This window comes from Chinchilla lanigera, unplaced genomic scaffold (assembly GCF_000276665.1).
Source record: "Chinchilla lanigera isolate Chin_1 unplaced genomic scaffold, ChiLan1.0 scaffold00039, whole genome shotgun sequence".
NCBI lineage: Eukaryota > Metazoa > Chordata > Mammalia > Rodentia > Chinchillidae > Chinchilla > Chinchilla lanigera.
Window position 1 is genome coordinate 14674960 of NW_004955440.1, and position 20547 is coordinate 14695506.

The window sequence follows — 20547 nt, forward strand, 5'->3', positions numbered from 1 at the left end:
TGAATAGTTGTTATACTATATTAAGTAATAATGACTGGAAAAAAGTCTATACATGTTCAGCACAGACAGAATTTTATGTCAAATATTTTCCATCCGTGGTTGCTAGAATCCAGGGATACAAAACCTGCAGACAAGGAGGGTTAGCTCTGCAAAGGTGTGTAAGTCCGCAATCCCACATACTGCCGCTGGAGCTGGATTCAGAATCTTGGCGCCCTTGGAGAGAGAGTTGCGCCCGCGCAGAGAGGGGACTAGGCTGTAGGCGCTGTCTCGGGGCGGCGCACTCTCGGGCGTGCTCTCTCCTCCGCGGGGATAGGCGCAGGCCGTGGGGCTCCAGTCAGGGGCAGCGCTCTAGCAGTGAAGAGGTGGGCTGGGCACGAGGCTCTGCGAGTCTTCAGTCATCCTGGCTCCTTCTCACTGGTCATCCTGGTCCGGGCTTCACTCCAGAGACCTCACCAGGTGGGAGCTCTTCTTGGTTGCTCACACGCTGCCGGCCACACTTCACTCAGAGGTGGGCAGAGTCACTGAGGGCAGCTGGTGGGTGCCCAGCACAAGTGGGAGCTGAACCTGGGCGTTGGGAGTGGAGAGGCTGGGACTCTGGTGCCCAAGTCTGCTCCAGAAAGTGTTTCCGCGGATGCTCTGAGGTTCCGCTCCCCAGTGCCGATTAAAGCTTAGAGCCAAGTGCCCGGGCGCTTCAGCTGTAATCACGGGCTTGACACGACCGGCTCAGGGCAGGGAAGCGGAGTGCTGGCACACTAACCCGCACTCCCGGAGAGGAGCTCTGAAAGACCAAGAGTTGCTGAAGCTGTCGCATGCTTTATAGAAAATGTTGCAGGATGCCGAGTTAGACTGCAGACTAGCAGGGCTGGCCCAGGCAAAGAAGCAGTGTTTATCTCCGGTTCGCCCTCTTGCCGGGCCTCTTGCTCCTTGCACACCCCTCCATCCACGATAATCAGAATTGACAGTGACGGTGAGCCAAGCACCTACTGCGTGCAGGGAATAACTGCAGGCACGGCAGGTTTGCAGAGAGAAGGGGAGGCCAGTGTGCTCACAGAAGGGGCATGCCACTTACAAAGGACCTGGAGCGGGGCTGGCTGCGGGGCTGGGACTGCTCCTGTTTCTCTGGGGGACAGACTGGCCCTGCTCTCCCTGGGCCTCTGCACCTCTCCTGATTGACAGCTGCCACTGCATGGCTTCATGGCCACAGAGGCGCTGGGCCGGGCTGCTCGGGGGTGGCCCCAGGGGTTAGCAGCACTGAGCCAGGAGTGCTGGACAGCGCTCCTCCCCTCTGGTGCTCCGTTTCTTCATCTATGAAACAAGGCAGTGGAGTGGCTCTTCCTCAGATGCCTTTTGAGATTAAGCAGGGCAGTGATTCTCACGCTCTAGCGTGCACCTCAGTTACCTGTGGATCTGCTCGCCGCGCAGATTCTGGCCCAGTAGACGTGGGCGCGGCTTGAAGGTTTGCATTTGGTGTAAGTACTCAGCACTGCCAGTCCATAACTGCACTTTGAGTAGTAAGAAAGAAGACCCCACTGGAATGATTTCCAATGAGATGTCCCCCAAAAGCCTCATGCACTTGTAAGCGGGACTTTGGGAGGTGATTTACTACGGGGCGTGATAGGCATCAGTGGACTAACATTCAGATAGAGCTAAGTAGCAGCTTGGAAGCGGAGCCTGGTCAGAGGAGGTGGCTCACGGGCCTGGAGGCGTCTGTCCCCCACCCAGCTCTCTAGAGCTCTCTCTGCTTCCGGCCCTCTGGCCATGAAGACACTTTTCCTGTGCCGTGCCCCTGTGCCTCGGAGCCAGCTAGCTACTGACAAAAGCTCTGCAGGCCGTGAGCCAAGCTGAATCTTTCCCCCTTAGAGTTGTGGGTGTCAGGTGTTGTGTCTCAGCAAGGAGAAAGTCACACATCTTATGACATAATGGGAAGCTCCAAGTGTTTGGCCAAACATTTGTGGATGTGAAGTCCACAGCCTTAGACGTCTTTGAGCCTCAGTTTCTCCATCTGTAGACATGGGGGGAATTTACCCCACTTCAGGCTTGCGATAAGAGGTAATAAACAAGATAACATAATGACTAGGGTAAAGTTAACGTGCAGCAAATGCTCAATAGTTCCTAGGCTTTGCCTGCTGTTCCCAGAAACCCCGCCACGTCACCCCAGCACCAAAAGGGAGAGAAATCCAATTGCCTTTCAGGAAGCGGGATCTGCCTGAATCTTCTTCGGATGAAATGCCCTGGCGTGGCCAGGGGCTGCTTTCTCCTGAGCGAGGTGAGGTGGGGTTGCCATGGTGCCTGTGCAGGTGACCCCCACCGTCTGCAGCCCCCATCCTCGGGCTGCCCCGGAATCACAGGGTGATCACACTCTGTCCAGCTGCTCACAGGGGCACGGCAGAGGAAACGTGTCTTCACGTCCTGAGTGCCGGAAGCAGAGAGAGCTCCGGAGAGCTGGGTGGGAGACAGACGCCTCCAGGCCCGTGACCCCCCTCCTCTGACCAGTGTCTCCGAGACTCAGGGACATACCCCATGCAGCGACGCACCTATGGCCAACCTGTCAACTTGATTTAAATGGACTCCAGCTTCTTAGTGCTGCTCCACGGGGACAAGCAGTTACTCGGGCCTGTTTCTTCTTGGGCGCGTCCCTCAGTTCCTTTAACCTCAAGAGGCTCCGTTGATTTGATCTCTTTCCTTGCACATTCCAAATTTAAAGGCTTTTGTATCTAGGAGTTCCTTACAAAATCTTCCTCAGCCATGTTCCTGGCTGACTAATTCCTATTTTACATCTGCCCCCCAGCCCAGTGTGTCAGCAATGCCTGTCTTTTCTGCTTTTGAAATCCATCAGGATCAAGGCTTTGTCTTGCCCCCTCCCTGTCTGAGGACCTGTTTCTCTTGTTTGGTCCTCTGCAAGGACGGCCTTGCTGGCTTCCCTGCACCTGACCTAACAAAATGCCACAAACTGGGTGGTTTAAACAATGACATTTACTGTTTCACAGTTTTAGAGGCCAGAAGTCCATAACAAGGTGATGACAGAGTTGTGTCCCCTCTAAAATCTCGAGGGGAAGTTCCTCCCTTGCCTCCGCCAGCTTCAGGTAGGACCTGGAGTTCTTTGGCTTGGAACTGTGGAGCTCCAGTCTCTGCCTCGAACTTAACGTACACCTCTCCCTTCTCTGTCTTTATATGAGATCCCCCCAGATTCCCTCTTCGTGCAGGGACATTGGTCACATTGGATTTGGGCTCACCCTACAGTGACCTCTGTTTAACTCAATTAGGTCTGGAAAGCACCAATTTCCAAATAACACCATATTCACAGGCACTGGGATTTAGGGCTTCGGCAAGCCTTTGTGGGTGTGGACACAGTTCAACCTGTAATATCCTGCTTCCACACTTACTCAGCAACACCCATTCTCTACTCATCCTTTTGTAATGCAAACCAGATGGTGCCATTCCTTGTTTAAAATCTTCCCATGGCTTCCCATTACATTCACCATAAACTCCACACTTTCACTGCATTCTTTTTTATCCTGGCAGGCTGAAGACCTAGTGGGTGAGAAGGCCCCTGTCGGCTTCTTCAGCTGTATCCTGTCATTCTCTGCCTGCTACCTACATCTCACTGGTCTGCCTGCAGGTCTCATCCTTAGGGTCTCAGATTCATTACCGCCTCGAGCAGCCCCTCTGCCTCAGACTCTGGCCGCCTGCCCCACGTAGTCTCATGGCCCACATTTCCTGACGTTCCAATCTCAGCTCCTCACAGGCACCGCCTCTGGACAGTCAGTGCCACATGTAAGGTCACTCCAGTGTATGTTCTTTTTTTTAATTTTAATTTCTTTTTGTTTTTTTCCGGTACCAGGAATTGAACTCACGACCTTGCGCTTGCCAGGCAGGCGCTGTGCCGCTGAGTGAAATCCCCAGCCTCTCCAGTGTATGTTCTTACCTGGCTTCCTGTTACTCACAGCACTCAGCCCTACCGGATATTCTATCTCACAGCTCTGATACCTGTTCTTTTTCTGCCTGCCCCCACAGACCAAAAGCACTATGACAGCAGTTCTTAAACTCTGGGTATCCAGAGTGTGGATCAGAGCGGACACAAAATATTTGGTAAATGGATTAATGAATATCCTGCCTCAGTTGGTGAGCTTTCCTGTTTGCCTCACCAGGGCCAACTTTTCCCTTTTGTTGTAATGCCCTCCCACCTGTATGTCGGTACTAACCGTGTGCCAAATTCTCTTATACGCACCGGGTAGCTTGTGGATGCACGATGCATTTTCTTATACTTCAACCAAGGCTCTTTTTAGAAGAGGGTTCCAAGCTTCCACAGCTTATTTTTACTGACTTATTTGTGCATATTCGTGACGCACAACATGATGTTTGGGTGTATATTTCGTGCAACAGCTAAATCGGGGTAAGATATGTGCTGCCTCACATTATGCACGTGGACATTTAAATCTCTCTTAGCCATTGTCCACTGTGCACCACACTGTCATTACTGTCATGACTGTGTTGTACAACAGCCTCATAGCTTATCGACATTTAGTATTCTGCAAGAGCTGGCTGTTCAGTTCTGCAGCCACTGTTTCTCCTGGTTCATCTTCTGTTGCCCCAGGGCTGGCATCGGTCCTGCCTCTTGTTTTCCACCCTTGCTCTTCAGCTCAGCACTTCTGTCTCTTCTCTGGATCCCTGCAACAGCCTCCGTGTCTTCTGATTTTCCTGTTCACAAGCATTTAAAAAACAGCTTTATCGACACATTCATACACGCCATATTCGATCTGTTGAAAGTGTAAGATTCAGTGCCTTGGAGCGTATTCACAAAGTTGTACAACCATCATAACCATCTACTTTAGAGTATTTTCATTGTCTCCCAGAGAAACCTCACACCACTTAGACTTCATTCCTCCAAGTCCCGCATACTTACCAGTCCGAGGCAATCACTAACCTACTTTCTTGCTCTATATATTTATCTATTCTGGGCATTTTATAGAAATGCTTTGTGACTGGCTTCTTTTTAGTGTAGTATTTTCAGGGTACATGTGGCATTTATCAGCGCTTTATTTCTCTTTACTGCTGAGTAATATTCCATTGTGCAGCTATACCACAGATTTTTAAAAGGGTTTCTTTTTTGATTTGTGTAAGTATAGGAATTTGTCCATTTCATCCAAGTTATTTAATTACTTGGCATACCATTGTTCATAGTACTCCCTCATATCCTTTCTGAAAGGTCAGTAGTAATGTCCCCTTATTTCAGATTTGAATAGTGTAAATCTTCTCTTTTTTTCTTGACCAGTCTAGCTAAAAGTTGTCCAATTTTGTTGATTGTTTTGAAGAATCAATTTTTGTTTTTATCGATTCTATTATTGTTCTATTCTCTAAATCTCTTCTAATTCCTAGGGTTTACCATATACATGTTTTCTTGACTATATACTATTTTTTATCAGCCCTTACTTGAGATCTATTCTAACTTAATCCAGTGAAATGTAGACATGTTTAGTTCTATTTCTTTCCCCCATTGCTGTGCTATGCCTGTTATGCATATTTATATATGAATGTTACAAACCTAACAATGCATTGTTAAAATTATTATTTTTCATAATGTTATGGCTTTTAAAGAACCAACTAAAGAGGAACTGATATCTTTGAAGTTTGCTGTGTTCACCTTTTAACATTTCTAGTTCCCTTCCTGTGGATCCAAGTTACTATCTGGTGTCATTTCTTCACTCCAAACAATACTTCTGTCACCCAGTCACACTCCTCTGTGTTGTCATTGTCATTTCTACATTTCATAGGCCCAAACACATACTTCTTTACATATTCTCTTACACAATTGTTTTTGCAAGTCACTTAAGAGAAAAAAAAAATGAATTTATACTTTTTTTTATAGTGATATAATTACCTTTATGGGTTCTCTTTGTTTTCATGAGGATTTAAATTTCCAACTTCATTTACTTACTTTCAGACTGAGGAACTTCATTTAGTGTTTCTTGCAAGACAGATCCGCTGACAACAAAGGCTCGTGTTATTTTGGAATGCCTTTATTTCATCTCCTGGTTGTTGTTATTATTGTTTTGTGGGCTTTTGTTGTTTTTGCTGTTATTGTTGTTGTTGTTGGGGGGTGGTAGTGGTCTTTGTTTCTTTGGTTTTTTTCTGGGGATTGAACCCAGGGCTTTGCACTAAACTATATACCAAGCCCTTTTGAAAATTTTTAATTTTGAGACAGGAGCTTGCTAAATTGCACAGGTGCCTCAAATTTATAATCCTCCTGCTTCAGCCTCCCAAGTTATTGGGATTACAGGCATGCACCACCCCTCACAGCTTCACCTCAACTTTGGAAGGTAATTTGGCTGACATAGATTCTTGGCTGACAGCTTTTTTCCATCAGTATGTTGAAAATGTCATCTGACCACTTTCTGGCCTTCATGGTTTTTGCTGAGAAGTCAGCTATAGGTTTTCTTGGAGATGCCCTTGCTTGTGAATTATTTTTCCTTCACTACTTTCACGCTTTTTTCTTGAAGTTTTTTACTCTAGCATTTTTACTATGATGTATCTGGGTGCTGATCTCTGCATTTGTCCTGCTTGGAGTTTGTTGGGCTTCTTGGATGTATAGATTAATGTTATTCAGTAACTTAGGAAGCCATGAGCTATTCTTTCTTTTAATTTTTCTGCCCTTTTTTTCTTCTCTTCTTCATATACTTCTGTGACACATCAGTGTGCTTAAGTACGTCCCATATTTCTCTAAGATTATGTTTACTTTTCTTCATTGAATTTTCTCTCTGTTCTTTGGATTATACAGTCTCCATCACTCTATCAAGTCCATTGACACTTCTCCTAGTTTCATCACTGTATTAAACAGAAGTGGTAAAAATGGGCATCCTTGGCTTACTACTGATCTTTGGGGCAAAAGTTCTAGTTTTCCATCATCAAATGTGATGTTCACTCAAAGATGATGTATGAGTGTTTGAGATATGGCTTTTATAATGTTGAGACAATTACTTCCTATTCTTAGTTCATTGTATTGTTTTTATCATGAAAATGTGGATTTTTGTTGAACACTTCTCCATCCATTCAGATGATCGTGTGTTTGTTTTTCATGCTCTTAATGTGGTATATCGATCAATTTCCATATGATAAACCATCTTGGAATCCCAGAAGTAAGTCCCACTTGATCACGGTGTACAATTCATTTAGTATGCTACTGAATTCCGCTTACTAGAGTTTTGTTAAAGATTTCTGCATCTATATTCATAAAGAACACTGACTTGCGGTTTTGTGTGGTATCTTTGGGAAATTTGGTATGAAGGTAATAATGGCCTCATAGAATGATTGGGAGTGTTTTCTTCAGTTTTATGGAAAAGTTGCAGAAGGATTGATGTTAGCTCCTTCTTAAATGTTTTGTAGAATTCATCAGTGCAACTAGCAAGTCCAGTATTTCCTTTCCCATGAGAATTTTGACTACTAAGTCAATGTCCTTACTAAGTTTTATGTATTCACACTTTTTCTTTTGGTTTACTCTGGATAATTTGGGGCTCTAGGGTGGTAAGTACTGACCCTTTACATCTCCTAGAAATCACTCAGCCACAGTGGGAGGGGCTTGCACAGTGGGTAAATGAGTAATAACAATGTCCACTACTTCTCAGTCTGTAATCAGAAGTAGCGGCCAGCAGTCAGTACAAATTTCTGATATTTGGGGAACAGGATCCTTTCTGCCTACCCTGGATTTTGCAAGCTGTGTGTACACTGCTCCAGGAACATGTGTGTCACTGCCTGATGTGGAGTGGGGAATGGCAGAATGGTAACTGCTACTGTGATAACAGCTGAAATTTACCAAAATTAGCTTCAGCAACCTTCAAAGTCTCCCCTTGAAAGCTACAAGCTTTCAAGGACTCCAGAGTTCCAAAATAGGACACCAGGCAGATTCTGACTGTCGCTGTTGTGTAGGTGTGGAGACAGACCTCTGAGGCTTCTTTCTGCACTGCCTTTCCAGAATCTTCCAGCAAGAGTGTTTGAGGTCAGGCTTTGGTTCACTCTGACCCCAGGAGGGCCTTCCTTGAGTCCCTTTCCCTTGCTTTCTTTGGTAAACTAACTAGCTGTGGTTTTATGCACTGCTCACAGTGAAAAGGAGCTACTGTTTTCTAGAACACTCTTAGGCTCGAACTACTGCACACTATTTCAAATCCACTCAGTTCCTTGGCCGGTGCTTTGATTTCTCTTTCCTTGTGGACCGCCTCTTCCCCTTGGGCACAATCTCTGAGCTACCACTCTAACAATGGTAGGTAGCCTTGTCTTACTAGTTTCACCCAGCCCTAGGGTGACTGAGGCTTTGGCATTCTTGGTTAGCCTTGTTTGGGGTAGATCCTCCATCCTATGGGTTGAGGCCCGGTGAACTAAAGCTCGCAGGGAATGTAATCTATGCAAAATGCAGGCGAGAAGAAATGCTGGTGGTCAGCTCTCCAGCGAGGTAAGGTAACTGGTGATTGGGAGAGGGAGCCCTCTTGACCACTCCTATTTGAGGTGGTGCTCTTATCAGGCTGAAATGGGGTAAAGAGAGGGAGGGTGTGGGTCATGGCTCAAATGCCACAGATGCTTGCTGTTCTTGAGGAGTTTGATAATTTTCCTTGAGATGTTTCTGTGTTTGTCATATGCCCTTAAGACAATTTCCAGAGACTTTATATGATTGTTGTTTTCTAAAAATAGGCCTCACCAGCTTTGCTTGTTTTGCTGGAGAAGGGGTCGGAAGAGCTCATGCTCCAAACTGTAAGTGGACCTGCCACCCAACCTGCTCATGAAGTGGCTGTCCTTGGAGCTTTTCGATTGATAAGATTTTGTCTAGAAATGTTCAGAAGCACTGTTCCGGTTGAGATTTTATACTCATTTCCCCTTCCCCCCTCAAGCACAGCATCCCCGTTACTGTCACCCAGCAGAGACACTCCAATAGCGCCATGTAATTGTATGAATGAATGAGTTCTGGTCATTGGTTTGCAATTGAAAGTGTTGCCTTCATCTTGGAAGTGTCTGTTGAGAGAGTTATTCAATCAGGAATGTAAACCTTTGCCTTTCTTGTTGCCTAAAATATGGCCTTGACGGCTGGTGCCCTAGCAGGCATGCTGGACAGCGAGGCAGTGTGTGATGGACGTCACTCTGAACATGGCAGAGCAGAAACACAAAACTTTTTGCTTGATTACTGGGTCCTTGGTTACCTCCTGTAACCGTCATATCAGTGCTCTTATCCTTGTGTGTTTAAGCCCCCTTTTTCCTCAAACATCACCTTCTCAGTGAAGTCTTGCTTCATCCCTTAACAGTTACAAATACCTTCTCTTTTCTCCGAATCTTCATAGCTCTCACCCTGACCCCCATGCCATGGATTCACAGCATCACATTCTCCAGTATATTAAGGCTACGGTGGACCCAGATGCCCAGCCCAATAAATCCAGCCCAGATCCTCCATGGCTAGCTGCAGGGGCAGGAAGCACCAAGCAGGCAGAGCTGGCTGGGCCTCAAAGCCCTGACTGCCACTCTAAGATTCACTTTCCTCTTGGGAGCCAGTCACTTATTGCTCCTACCACCTATGGCTGACCTCGGGGACCTGTGCTTTCCTCTGCGTATTTAGCCAAAGTATTGGGACATTCGCCATTTTGCTTAATCCCATTTGACACAGCCGAGAACAGGCTGGAAGGTTTTTGAGAAAGGTTATCGAAAGCTCTGGGTACAAAGGGAAAATAAGTGGAGAGAGGTCACCTACCTTACGAGTTGTCTTTGGCTCAGGGTTCCTGCTGTACCCTCTGCTGCCTCCAGAGAGCAGGTACCTTTAGTCCTTCATCATCTTTAGATTCTGGGGACAAAACTATCCAGACATGGCTACTGCAGTCTCTTAAAGCCTTTGACACAGAAAGAGTGCTGGACATCTGTACCTGGTTTGCACCTGACCCTAGTATCTTTGAAATCTTGACACTTGAGAAGATAAACAAACTGCTCCTGTCACTTAAAATCTGCCTTATAGAGGTAATTCTCTTGAACTTGGTTACATCAAATGGGAACTTTAGTTGAGCCCTTGTGAAACAAAAGACCCTCTTCTAAATTGGACTGGGACTTCCTCCACGGGCTACACTTGATGTCTAACATAGGTAAATGCTCTTTGCCGACTGCTGACTTGTACCTTTGCAGACTTTGATTGTCTGAGGGGAAATGCCCTTCTGGGAGGAGACACTAATGATGGATAAACTAGCACAACCCCCGGACCCTGGATACGGACTGACCCTGGTGTTAACCAAAGGGACGGGGCTAGGAGATAATAACCATTTTCATGGGAGAATTTGTGGTACTCAGGGCCAAAGGCAAGTTTCCAGGGAAGGGACAAATGTGATGGAAAGTTAATAGATAATAATAAATTATGACAGCAAACACTTCTGTAACACTTAATGCTTGGCCAGGACTGGCTCTGGCCCTTTATGTGCATCGTCTCATCAATCTCACAATAACGTTGAGATCGTCTGAATAAGTCTCATTGCAGATGAGGAACTTGAGGCACAGAGAGGTCAGCCATGTGGAAGTGGAGCTGGGATAGAAACCCGGGGAACCCGGCGCCAGTGCCTGGGCCTTTGCACCGCTTGCTGTCTGCTCCAGGCAAGTGTCTCTTCTTCCCCGCCTCTCTGTGAAGCTCTGAGTGCTCTGGTTATACGAGCACCCTAACAAAATGCCACAACTTGGTAGCTTATAAACAACAGGAATTTATTTCTCACAGTTCCAGAGCATGGGAAGTTCAAGACACCAGCATATGAGGAGTCGGGGGCGGTCCCCTTCCTCAGACACAGCACCCCTCTACGTGCTCTGTCTCCGGAACGGCAAAAGAGCCCTCCCGGGCTTGTTTTGTAATAGTGCACCTGGTGCACGGAGGAGGGCTCTGCTCTTGTGACCCGGTCACCTCTTGATGGCCAACCGCCTACCACCACTGCACTGGAAATTAGGTCTCAGGTGTGATTGTGGGGCACAGACACGCAGACCATGGCACCGAAGACTGGCAGCACTTGTCAATGGCATCCTTTCTCTTTTGGAAGCGGAACGGTCCTGACAAACGGAAAGCGAGTGATTTTTATCTATTTATTTTTCATCTGATCATCTAACTGAACTCTCGTATTCAGTCTGTCTGCTTTTTAAACCTAGCTCTCTCCTGAGCTTGTGGTGGGAGAGGCACTCATCTTTCCTGTAAGTATGTGTCATTTTGTTTCCACTCCTTCTGTAGCTATGCCTCCCATTTCTGTTTGTACCCTCGCCACATCAGCTCTAATTTATGGAATAATAACAATGAAATCGCGTTTTTCCAGTGGCCGTTGGAAGGGTAAAGATGACGTGGGACAGCGCGGGCAGCACGAGCCGTGAAGGGCTGCTGTAGAAATGTAGGGCTGGTGTCACAACGGCTCAGGCTGGAATGATGGCTAAGGACACAAAAAGGCGCAGAGACATGGGAAAGATATTTTAGATAAAGAACTTACTAAACCTGTGGTGTAGGTGAGCAATAAAATAAATGTATCCTACCTGAGACCTAGGGACCTACGTGAGGGTGACAATTCATAGCGGACGGTAGTAACCGCTGAAAACATGGTTGACCACCTCAGAGGAGGCCAGAGGAATGAATTATGCATCAGTGAATTACAAGCCTCCATTTACGACAGCATTAGCATATAATTTTTAAAACCGAATCTCCCTGGTTCAGATTTCCATCCTTGAGCTATCTAGCCTAGTCCCCGCTGGCCCGTTCCAGAACCACGAGCTTCTTTTTCTTCAGAACCACCACTGTCCTCCCCCACTCAGAACTTCACCAGTTCTCTTGTCTCTTCCTCCACTCATCCGGGCTTCCACAGAGCCCAGGGAGAACTGGCGCCTTCTCCCACTTGCCTCAGGCCGCTCCTCCTCAAGGGTGTGCAAGGCGGGCATGTCTGCCCTCCCGCACTCTAGGGCCTTCTGTGCTGCAAGGACCTGGCTTTATCCTATGACTACTGCTGCCTCACTCCTTGGAATGCACGTGGGAAAGCCCAGAATTCATGTCAGAGGTGCACACATGCAACTCTTTCCCTCAACCTTGTTCTTCCACCAGATGGTAAATTCTACAAAGAAAGGAACCTTGTCCTGCTTATTCTATAGATCCCCAAGTAGTAAGAATACACCTTTTATTTTTCTTTCTTTGAGTTGGAAAACTTCCTAGAGACACATGGTACAATTTCCTAGGAAAGTTTTGGATCAATCTTATTAAATGAGTGCAAGAAGATTTTGAGTAAGCAATAACTTAAGCCAAAGTGTATTAAGGTAGGTTTGCTCATTAGAGCCTATTTATATTTATATTTTAGGACATGGAGGCTTATAGGTGACCTCAGAGTTTATCAAATAGAAAAATGTCTTTTTTATTTCAAAAAACAAATCTAGTCCTAAGCTAGCTTGACATTTTGAGATAGGAAGAAAGTAAGCTACGGTGAGAGTATTCCTGGCAGAACCAGAACTTTCCACACAATTTGTTTTGTCCCAGGCATGGAAAAATCTCCAAATCACTTTCATTTATTTTTGGAATAAAGTGAGCCAGTCACAGACTCTTTTCCTCTCCCTGGTCCCAGTGCTCTTCCCCTACTGACTGACTCTGATCAGATAACCACTGCAGAGAAGTCACAAGGCGCATGCCTACAGTTCAAGCAAAGAGCAAAGCAGGGGTGGTTCATAGCTTTAACTATTCCCATTTTAGAGAGTAAGTCAACCTCCTATTTCTTCCTGCTCTTCACCCCCTGCTTTCCAACCTCTTCTCCTCCCCTCTTTCCTCCTTGAGGCAGATGGTTACATGAATGAGTCCATCTTGGTTAGTTCCGGCTGTCATAACAAAATACCTTGGACTGGTCCACCGGCTCCCAGGACAGGGAGTTCTTTTCCCACGGTTCTGGAGGCTGGACATTCACAACCAAGGTCAGCTGCGGTTTGCGAGGGCTCTCTTCCTGGCTTGCAAGCTGCACTTTCTCACTGTCCTCGCTCGGCGGATGAAGACAGCCTTGCTAGTGTGATGAGACACACGAAGAAGAGCCAGGGCCGGCTGAGAACCAGCTCCTGACCAGCGGTTCTGCGGAAATGGGAGCGTGCCCAGCCTAGGCAGCTGAGCTTAGGGCAGCCGAACCGCTCCACTGATGCACTCACGGGAGAGAAATAATAAATATTGTTGTTTTAGGCCCTATTTTCTGGTTGCTGTTTTGTTTTCTGAGACAGCATCTTGCTGTGTAGTTCAGGCTGGGCTTGAACTCACTATGCAGCCCAGGCTGGCCTCAAACTCACAGCAATCTTCCTGCCTCAGCCTCCCTGAGTACTAGTATTAAGGCATGGGCCACCACACCCATGTAGGCCATAATTTTGAGGGAGAGTTTAATTACATAGCAGTACCTAATATCTTCCTTATCTCTATTCTTTTCTTTCTGCCTTTCTTTTAAAAAACAATTGTGTATATGGATGTGTGTCTTTTCCCCTATACTTCTTCTGTTAGAGTTTAAGAGGTCAAAGGGAATAGAAAAAAGTGGTAGAGCATTTGCCAAGCGTGGGTGAAGCCCTGGGTTTTATCCTCAGCACTGCAAACAAACAAATTGAAATATTTTTCCAAATATCTTTTAAATCCTGATGACCTGAACTAAAATATTGTCCGCACCTCTCTCTAGCCTCTTTCCTTATTTATATCTTTACTTTTCTGTATAGGGCACTTACTACTGCTAGCTATGTCATGCTATGATCTCATGTGTTTGTTATCTGGCCCCTCCAGGAGAAGATAAACCACATGAGGGGCCTTGGACCTTGCATCCTCCGCACCGAGGACTGGGTCTGGCACTTACTAGGCACGTCATAGATCTCTGTGAATGAGTGACATACACAGATTCTTCAAATGCTAGAACAACGTTCAAATATGTACACATATAAACTCAATGCTTACAGCACAGGTAAATACAGTGAAACAGACCCCAGGAGCTGTTTTGGGGCTGGTGCTAACGTTTTGCTAAGGTGACCAAACGAATGCCAGCAAATTGGGCAAATAAACAGCATACAGTGTTAGTTCTCATTAATCAGAATTAGGAGGCCGAATGTTGCTAATGTGTGCATTGTAGGAGTAAAGAGTCCTTCAAATGGGCTGAGGAATCGCCTGCCAAATGCGTTCAAGCTGTCGCCTGCCCACAAGTATGTGCTTACACCAGCAGAGTCTGGAAGCTCCACTAGTGATGACAGCACTGAGTTTTCTAAGTACTACACCAAACCCATCTCTTTGCTGTGCTAGGTTTGAGTGTCTTATTCAGTTAATTCCTTGGTAATTCCATTGCTCTGACTCCTTTCCAAAGGGAACGGGTCATCTGAGGAAACAAGAAAGCCACGCTCAGCACCCTGAGCCATCCGCAGAGCAGCTGGACCGAGGGCGTCAGCTGGCTTCCCCAGCAGAGCTTGCTGGTGGCAGGCTGACCGCTGGCAGTACTGGGGCCCCATGAAATCTGGATGGTGCTGGTGTGTGTGTGTGTGTGTGTGTGTGTGTGTGTGTGTGTGTGTGTGTGTGTCTGTTTATGGTCTCTACATCTCAAGGAGAATTACAGGGATGAGATCTTTCATGGCACCCATTCCTCCTGAGGTTCACTGAAATCAGCGCCATGGTTGTTTCCCCAGGGCTTCCCCTTTCCGGTGACCTCCTGCCCGTCCTGTCCCGGTCCACTTAACTAAGGAGATTACTTCTGACAACCAGGATGCCACCCTCGGTCACAGTGGATTTGTCCGACAAAGGCAACCTGCCCTGTACTGAGCCTGTATGTCCTTTCCCAGACACGGAAGCTGGGAGAGCGAGAGCGTTCATAATTCTCCAAGCGTTCAGACACCCAGATGCTTTCGAGTTGCCACAGCTGAAGATGCTGGGATACGGCCTGAAGAAGGTGAGGAACCAACAGGCAAAAAGGAAAAGGAGGACATAGGTGCCGCCTAGAGCCAAGGCAGGACAGAGGGAAGCTTTATGGCTTTCAGGTATCTGATTCCCTTTTATCTCTGAGTTCTGCTGCACTCCAGTGTTATCTCCTCAAGAATTAACACAAATCCCTTCCCTGCTTTTTGTTTAGCTAACCTAAGTAGATTCTTGTTGCATGGAATCTAAAGAATCCTAATGCTACCCGAGATTATGGACCTCCACTGCACCCGCTCGTGGTCACACCAGCTCCCTTTCCTGGAGTGGGCAGTGTCTGCTCACAAGCCCATAGACCCCAAATGCCTGAGATCAAAGGAGCCCAAAAGTTCAAACTCTTCATTCCATTCTCCCCGGAGGAAGGAGTGTTTGTTTGTTTCTGCCAGACAAAGAGGCCAAAGGGGAACGGTCAGGTTCCAAAGAGAACGAGTCTCCCCAGTTCTACCCCTAGACTCCCAATATCCCACTGGCATTTGTAACTGTGTTTAGGACTCTTTGTTCATGTGAGTGTTCGAGTTACAGACTGCCAGTGGCTTCCCACTGCCAGCTGAAGGCCATACCAACCACAGTGATCTGCTGCTCAAGGGTCCCAGTGACTTCTATAAATTTTCCCTGCTTTAGTCCCTAAATGTCACTATACACACTATGCCCCGTTGTGCTTCTTCCTCACAAAGGTACACATGCTTACATCACTGATGCCTCTACCCTTGTGGGTAGGATGTCCATGGCTGTATACTTCTCAGGTTTACGTTTATGTTGTCTTCTTGGAAAAATTTTAGAAATCTGTTCTCTTATCACTTCAATGAGAGAAGGCTACCTTCCTAATCTGCTATGCAACACGGAATGCTATTACTCGGTCATAATTGCCAATTTCATAGGTATTTCCTTGGTTGCTAATGAAGTTGAATAATTTTTCATGCACTTCAATGTAATTTGTAATTCTTTCATGTATTGTGTTTCAATGCTCTTGGCTAGATTTTCTATTGTGCATTTACAACTGTCCTATTGATTTGTCTGAAATCTTTATTAAAGATATTGACTCTTCATTACATATGTTGCAAAAATCTTCTTTAGCTAATTGTTTCATTTTTTTTCTGTGTAAGGGTTTGGATGTATAGGAGTTTAGTTTTCACAAGTTGTGACACATTGCTTTTTTCGTGTAATGATGGCTGTCTTGCATTTTTTCTTAGAATGGCAATTCTCTCCATTTCTCTACAGCTTACCTCCCAGTTAGGCTGAAGCTCTTTGAGGGTCTATTTTGCTTCCAATGTCATATCCCCTGACTGCTCATTTCACTGCAAGTGGTCGTTAAATAACTGGACATCATGGCAGGTGGCTTCCGAGATGACCACCCCTTGACACAGGATGCCAGTGTTCACACCTTTGTGTGTGTTAGGGCTGTGTCTAGATGTCCCCAAAAGCCTCACGCAGTCCAGGTGGGGCTTTTCAGAGGTGGCTGAATCTACAGTGTGTGATGCTGGGTTTGATTCATGGTGCAGTGCTTGGATCAAAGGCGCTAGGATTAAGGGTGTGAGTGCTGCCCGTCCGAAGGAGCCCAGCTAAGATACAAGGGATAGAAAGAGCTCTGGTCATTCCTTGCTTGTTGCTTTGCTGCTTTCTGCCTGTCATGAACTTTTTCTCCTCTGTGATGCCTGTCTGCCATGTGCCACCCTGCCTTGGAGCCAGCTGACTATGGACTAAAACCTCTACAGACTGTGAGCTAAATAAACCTTTCCTCCCATAACTTTAAAACTCGAGTATTTTGTCTCAGCAGTGAGAAAAATAACTAAGACAGTATGTAGCTTTCTCCTTCTGAATGTGCACTGAACTAGTGGCTTGTTTTGTATCAGTGAAATATGGCAAAAATGACAGGTGAGGTTAAGCTACACAAGACTGGGTTTTCAGTGTAGTGCTGGCATAAAAAACAGACTTGAGGCCAATGGACCAGAATAAAGGACACAGAAACAGACTCATCCAACTACAGCCATTTGATTCTAGGCAAAGGGGCCAAAAACATGGGGAAAAGACAACCTCTTTAACAAACGATGCTGGAATAACTGGATAGACATACATAGAAGACTAAAACTAGACTACTACCTTTCACCCTACCAAAATCACTTCAAAGTGGATCAAAGACCAGGTATAAAACCCAAAAATTGAAACTGCTAGGGAAAAAAATGAGGAAACCACTTGAAGTCATAGGCACAGGAAAAGATTTTCTGACTAGGACTCCAAAAGCACAAGAAATAATATCAAGGACCCACAAATAGGATTACACCAAATTACAAAGCTTATGCAGAGCAAAGGAAATAACAGAGGGAAGAGACAGCCTGCAGAATGGGAGAAAATCTTTGTCAGCTACTCTTACAAAAAAAGATTAATATCCAGGATATATATGAACCCCAGAAATATCTCAAATAACCCAATAAATAAATGAGCAAAAGAACTCAATAGACAACATCAAGAGAAGAGATATAAATGGCCAATAAGTATATGAAAAAAATGTCCACCTTCCACAGCCACCAGGGAAATGCAAATCAAAACTACACTGAGATTCCAGCTCACCCCAGTCAGAATGGCAACCATTGAGACTAAAAAAACAACAAATGCTAATGAGAATGTGCAAAAACGAACTCGTATACACTGTGGGTAGAAATGTGTATTAGTACAACCACTTGGAAATCAATATGGTAGCTTCTCAAAAACTAAAAATAGAGATAACACTTAACCCAGCTATACCACTCCTCAATATATTCCTGAAAAAATGAAAGCATATTATAAAGATACCTGCACACCCATGCTTATTGCAGCCAAGTTCATAATAGCTAAGCAATGGAACAGCTAAGCCTAAGTGTCCATTAACAGATGAATTGATACAGAAAATGTACATATACACAAAGGAGTACTGTTCAGCCATAAAATGTAATCAAGTCATGTCATCTGCAGGAAAATGGACGGGATTGAAAAGCATTGTGTCGAGTGAAGTAAGCCAGACTCAGAAAATCAAACAGCACATGTTTTCTTTCACATGTGGAATCTCTAAAAACAAAAGAAAACAGTAACAGCGGAAGAGAGCGATGACATAAAAGAGGGAGAGGAAAGAGCAAGTGGACTGTTACATAGAAGTGTGAGTCTGCAAAGTAAAACCCATTAATCTTATAACTTAAGAAGACTGGTTTCTGCCTTGTTCCTCATCTCTTTTTTGGGCTGACAATGCCTACTGCTGTAGGAGGCCACTTGATGAGGAACTGAGGCAGACTTTGGCCCACACCCTCACAGTGAGCTTGGAAGTGGGCCCTTCCCCAGTGAACCCGAAGGTACTGTGACAGCCATTCATGAGACAGGACCAGATTCACAGGACCCACTAGTGGTGCCTGGATTCCTGAACAGCTTTTAAGCCACTACTATTGGAGTCACTTGGTAAACAGCAATAGATAACAAATACAAGTGTTGAAAAAGGCCTCATCTTTGGACTCTTTTTCTCGACCTCTGATGAAGAAAGCCTCACTGAATTTACTGCTCAAGGGTAAAGGAGAATCTCTACAGAGAGCCCGACACCACTGGAGGTCTCAAGTGTCTTTAACATATTTATAAGGAGCTCGTTTGCTGAGGATGCTGCAGTACGTCTCCATGGTGGGTAACAGGGACAAGTGTACGCACATGCTTCCTTCCTCAGTCTATGAGGAGGTTGCGGTGCTGACCAGAACAGCATGATTCATTTTGCTGAGGACAGTGGTAGGTTTGGAGCTACAAACCTGGAACAGAGCTAGGTCACCACGGACTGGCTCCACGTCGGACAGGATGAGTCCAGGGGAATCAAGACCCAGGACCAAGGGGCCGTGTGCATATCAGGAGAGGAAGGGAGCTTGTGTAGCTGCATGGCGGAGACAGGGACTGGGGACGTGGAGTTTATTTGGTGATTTTTAGCTCACTGCAGGATGTGCATTAGAAATCACTCATCTGTTTCTCCGGGTTTGATTGGAAAGTTTACCATAGGTGCTTCTTAGCACTTTCCCACAAGTGGGGTTTTTAGAGGAACTACAGACATTGAACTCTGTACCCAAATAAAGCCTGAATGAACTCCGAAGAGTTTCTGGAAGATGGAGGAACAGCCGACATGCAGTTCACCTGGGACTGTGTCAGGCCAGCGCCGAGAAGGGTGGGGGCTTCAGTGGCCCTCACCGCCTGCATCTCGGCTGCTGAGTGGGCCTGGGGACTGGGGCCCCCTCGCTGCCCCGTGAGTGCCGATGTTCATTCACGGGTGCCCACACCCTGCTCCCAGGTCATAAGAATTCGACTTTTCACTTTCATTTTTCTTAACCTTCCTTAGATTCCATCAGCCTACATGTTAGTCTTCTAGAGTCCTAATTGTTTTTTCTGCAAGAGTTAGTACTAAAAGTTTAATCCACTGTGACAGCTCTCTGGGAAGAGAAAGGGCTTTCTCCTTCAGATCGGCTAGTGCTACGCTGAAAGGACGTGATGGTTTTTACTTGCTCCTCACCGAAGCAAGGTATCTGAGTATCTTGAACTGAAGTGATACATTTAAGAAGACACCCGGATTTTCTATCCCACAGCAACAGATTATTTTTGCAAATTTTAAAGAGATTTTTCAACATTTTAAAAAACATTTCACCTGCTCTTTTGGTTTTTAATCTTCACTAGGGTCAGAGCTTTTTTTGCACTTGTAGGAACAGAGCCGGGCCTGGGCAATCAGAAATGATTAGACCTGCTCGGCAACCCGCAGCCCCGTGGTTTGACTTAAATGGCTATCCCAGGGACTGCCGAAGATGGGGAGCTGATGTGAAAATTGAAGCAATTACCTAGATCAGTCAGGCAAAAGAATTTCTGAGGCTTTTTTTCCCTTGAACAATCTAGATAATTGCTTCAATTTACACTCCTTACTGGCAGTAGAGACTGGGATTGAAACTATTCTCCAGGAGTGGGCTGAACAAAGGAAGGCAGAGTGCTTGGAAAATGATTCTGATAACCCAGGGAGGAAAAGAGTCGAAAAATGCACATGCTTTGGTCTTGATTTCCACCAGACTCAGGAAAGTCAAAAGACTGCCCATTGTTGCCCGAATGAGCCCAGTAATTCCCCATTTTCTGTTTCATCTCGACAACGAAGCTTCAGGGCCATCCCCGGTTGCTGAGGGAGATGATAGAAGAAATTGTGTCTGAGGCCCTTCAAGTCTGTCTGAGGCCTTTCCCCTGTGCTATCTGGTGAGCTCCTCCGTTCATTAACTCCTCTCAAACGACCTGCAAACCCTTGCTGCTAGGAGGCCTGGCCAGGTCAGAAGTTGAGGTGTGGATGGGAGCTCTCCTGGTGGAGCACACTCCTCCTGTTAATTTACCCATGAGCAAAAATCAAAGCAGCAGGGCTTTGTCATTCTCGGAAGCAAAGGGTTTATTCACGAGAGCTCTCAGGGATTCATTTTCACCACTGAAAAACCACATTCGTTGAAATAATGTAGTAATGAGTGAATGCATGAAAGACGTTTGTTGAATTGTTACTTCGCTTATGGCCTCGGAATGGTAATGCGGGATGCATTCACACAGACCTTTTTTCTTTGTCTCACGTTTTCTTAGAAAAGATGATTTCTTCAGATCTCTTCACAATCTTTCCC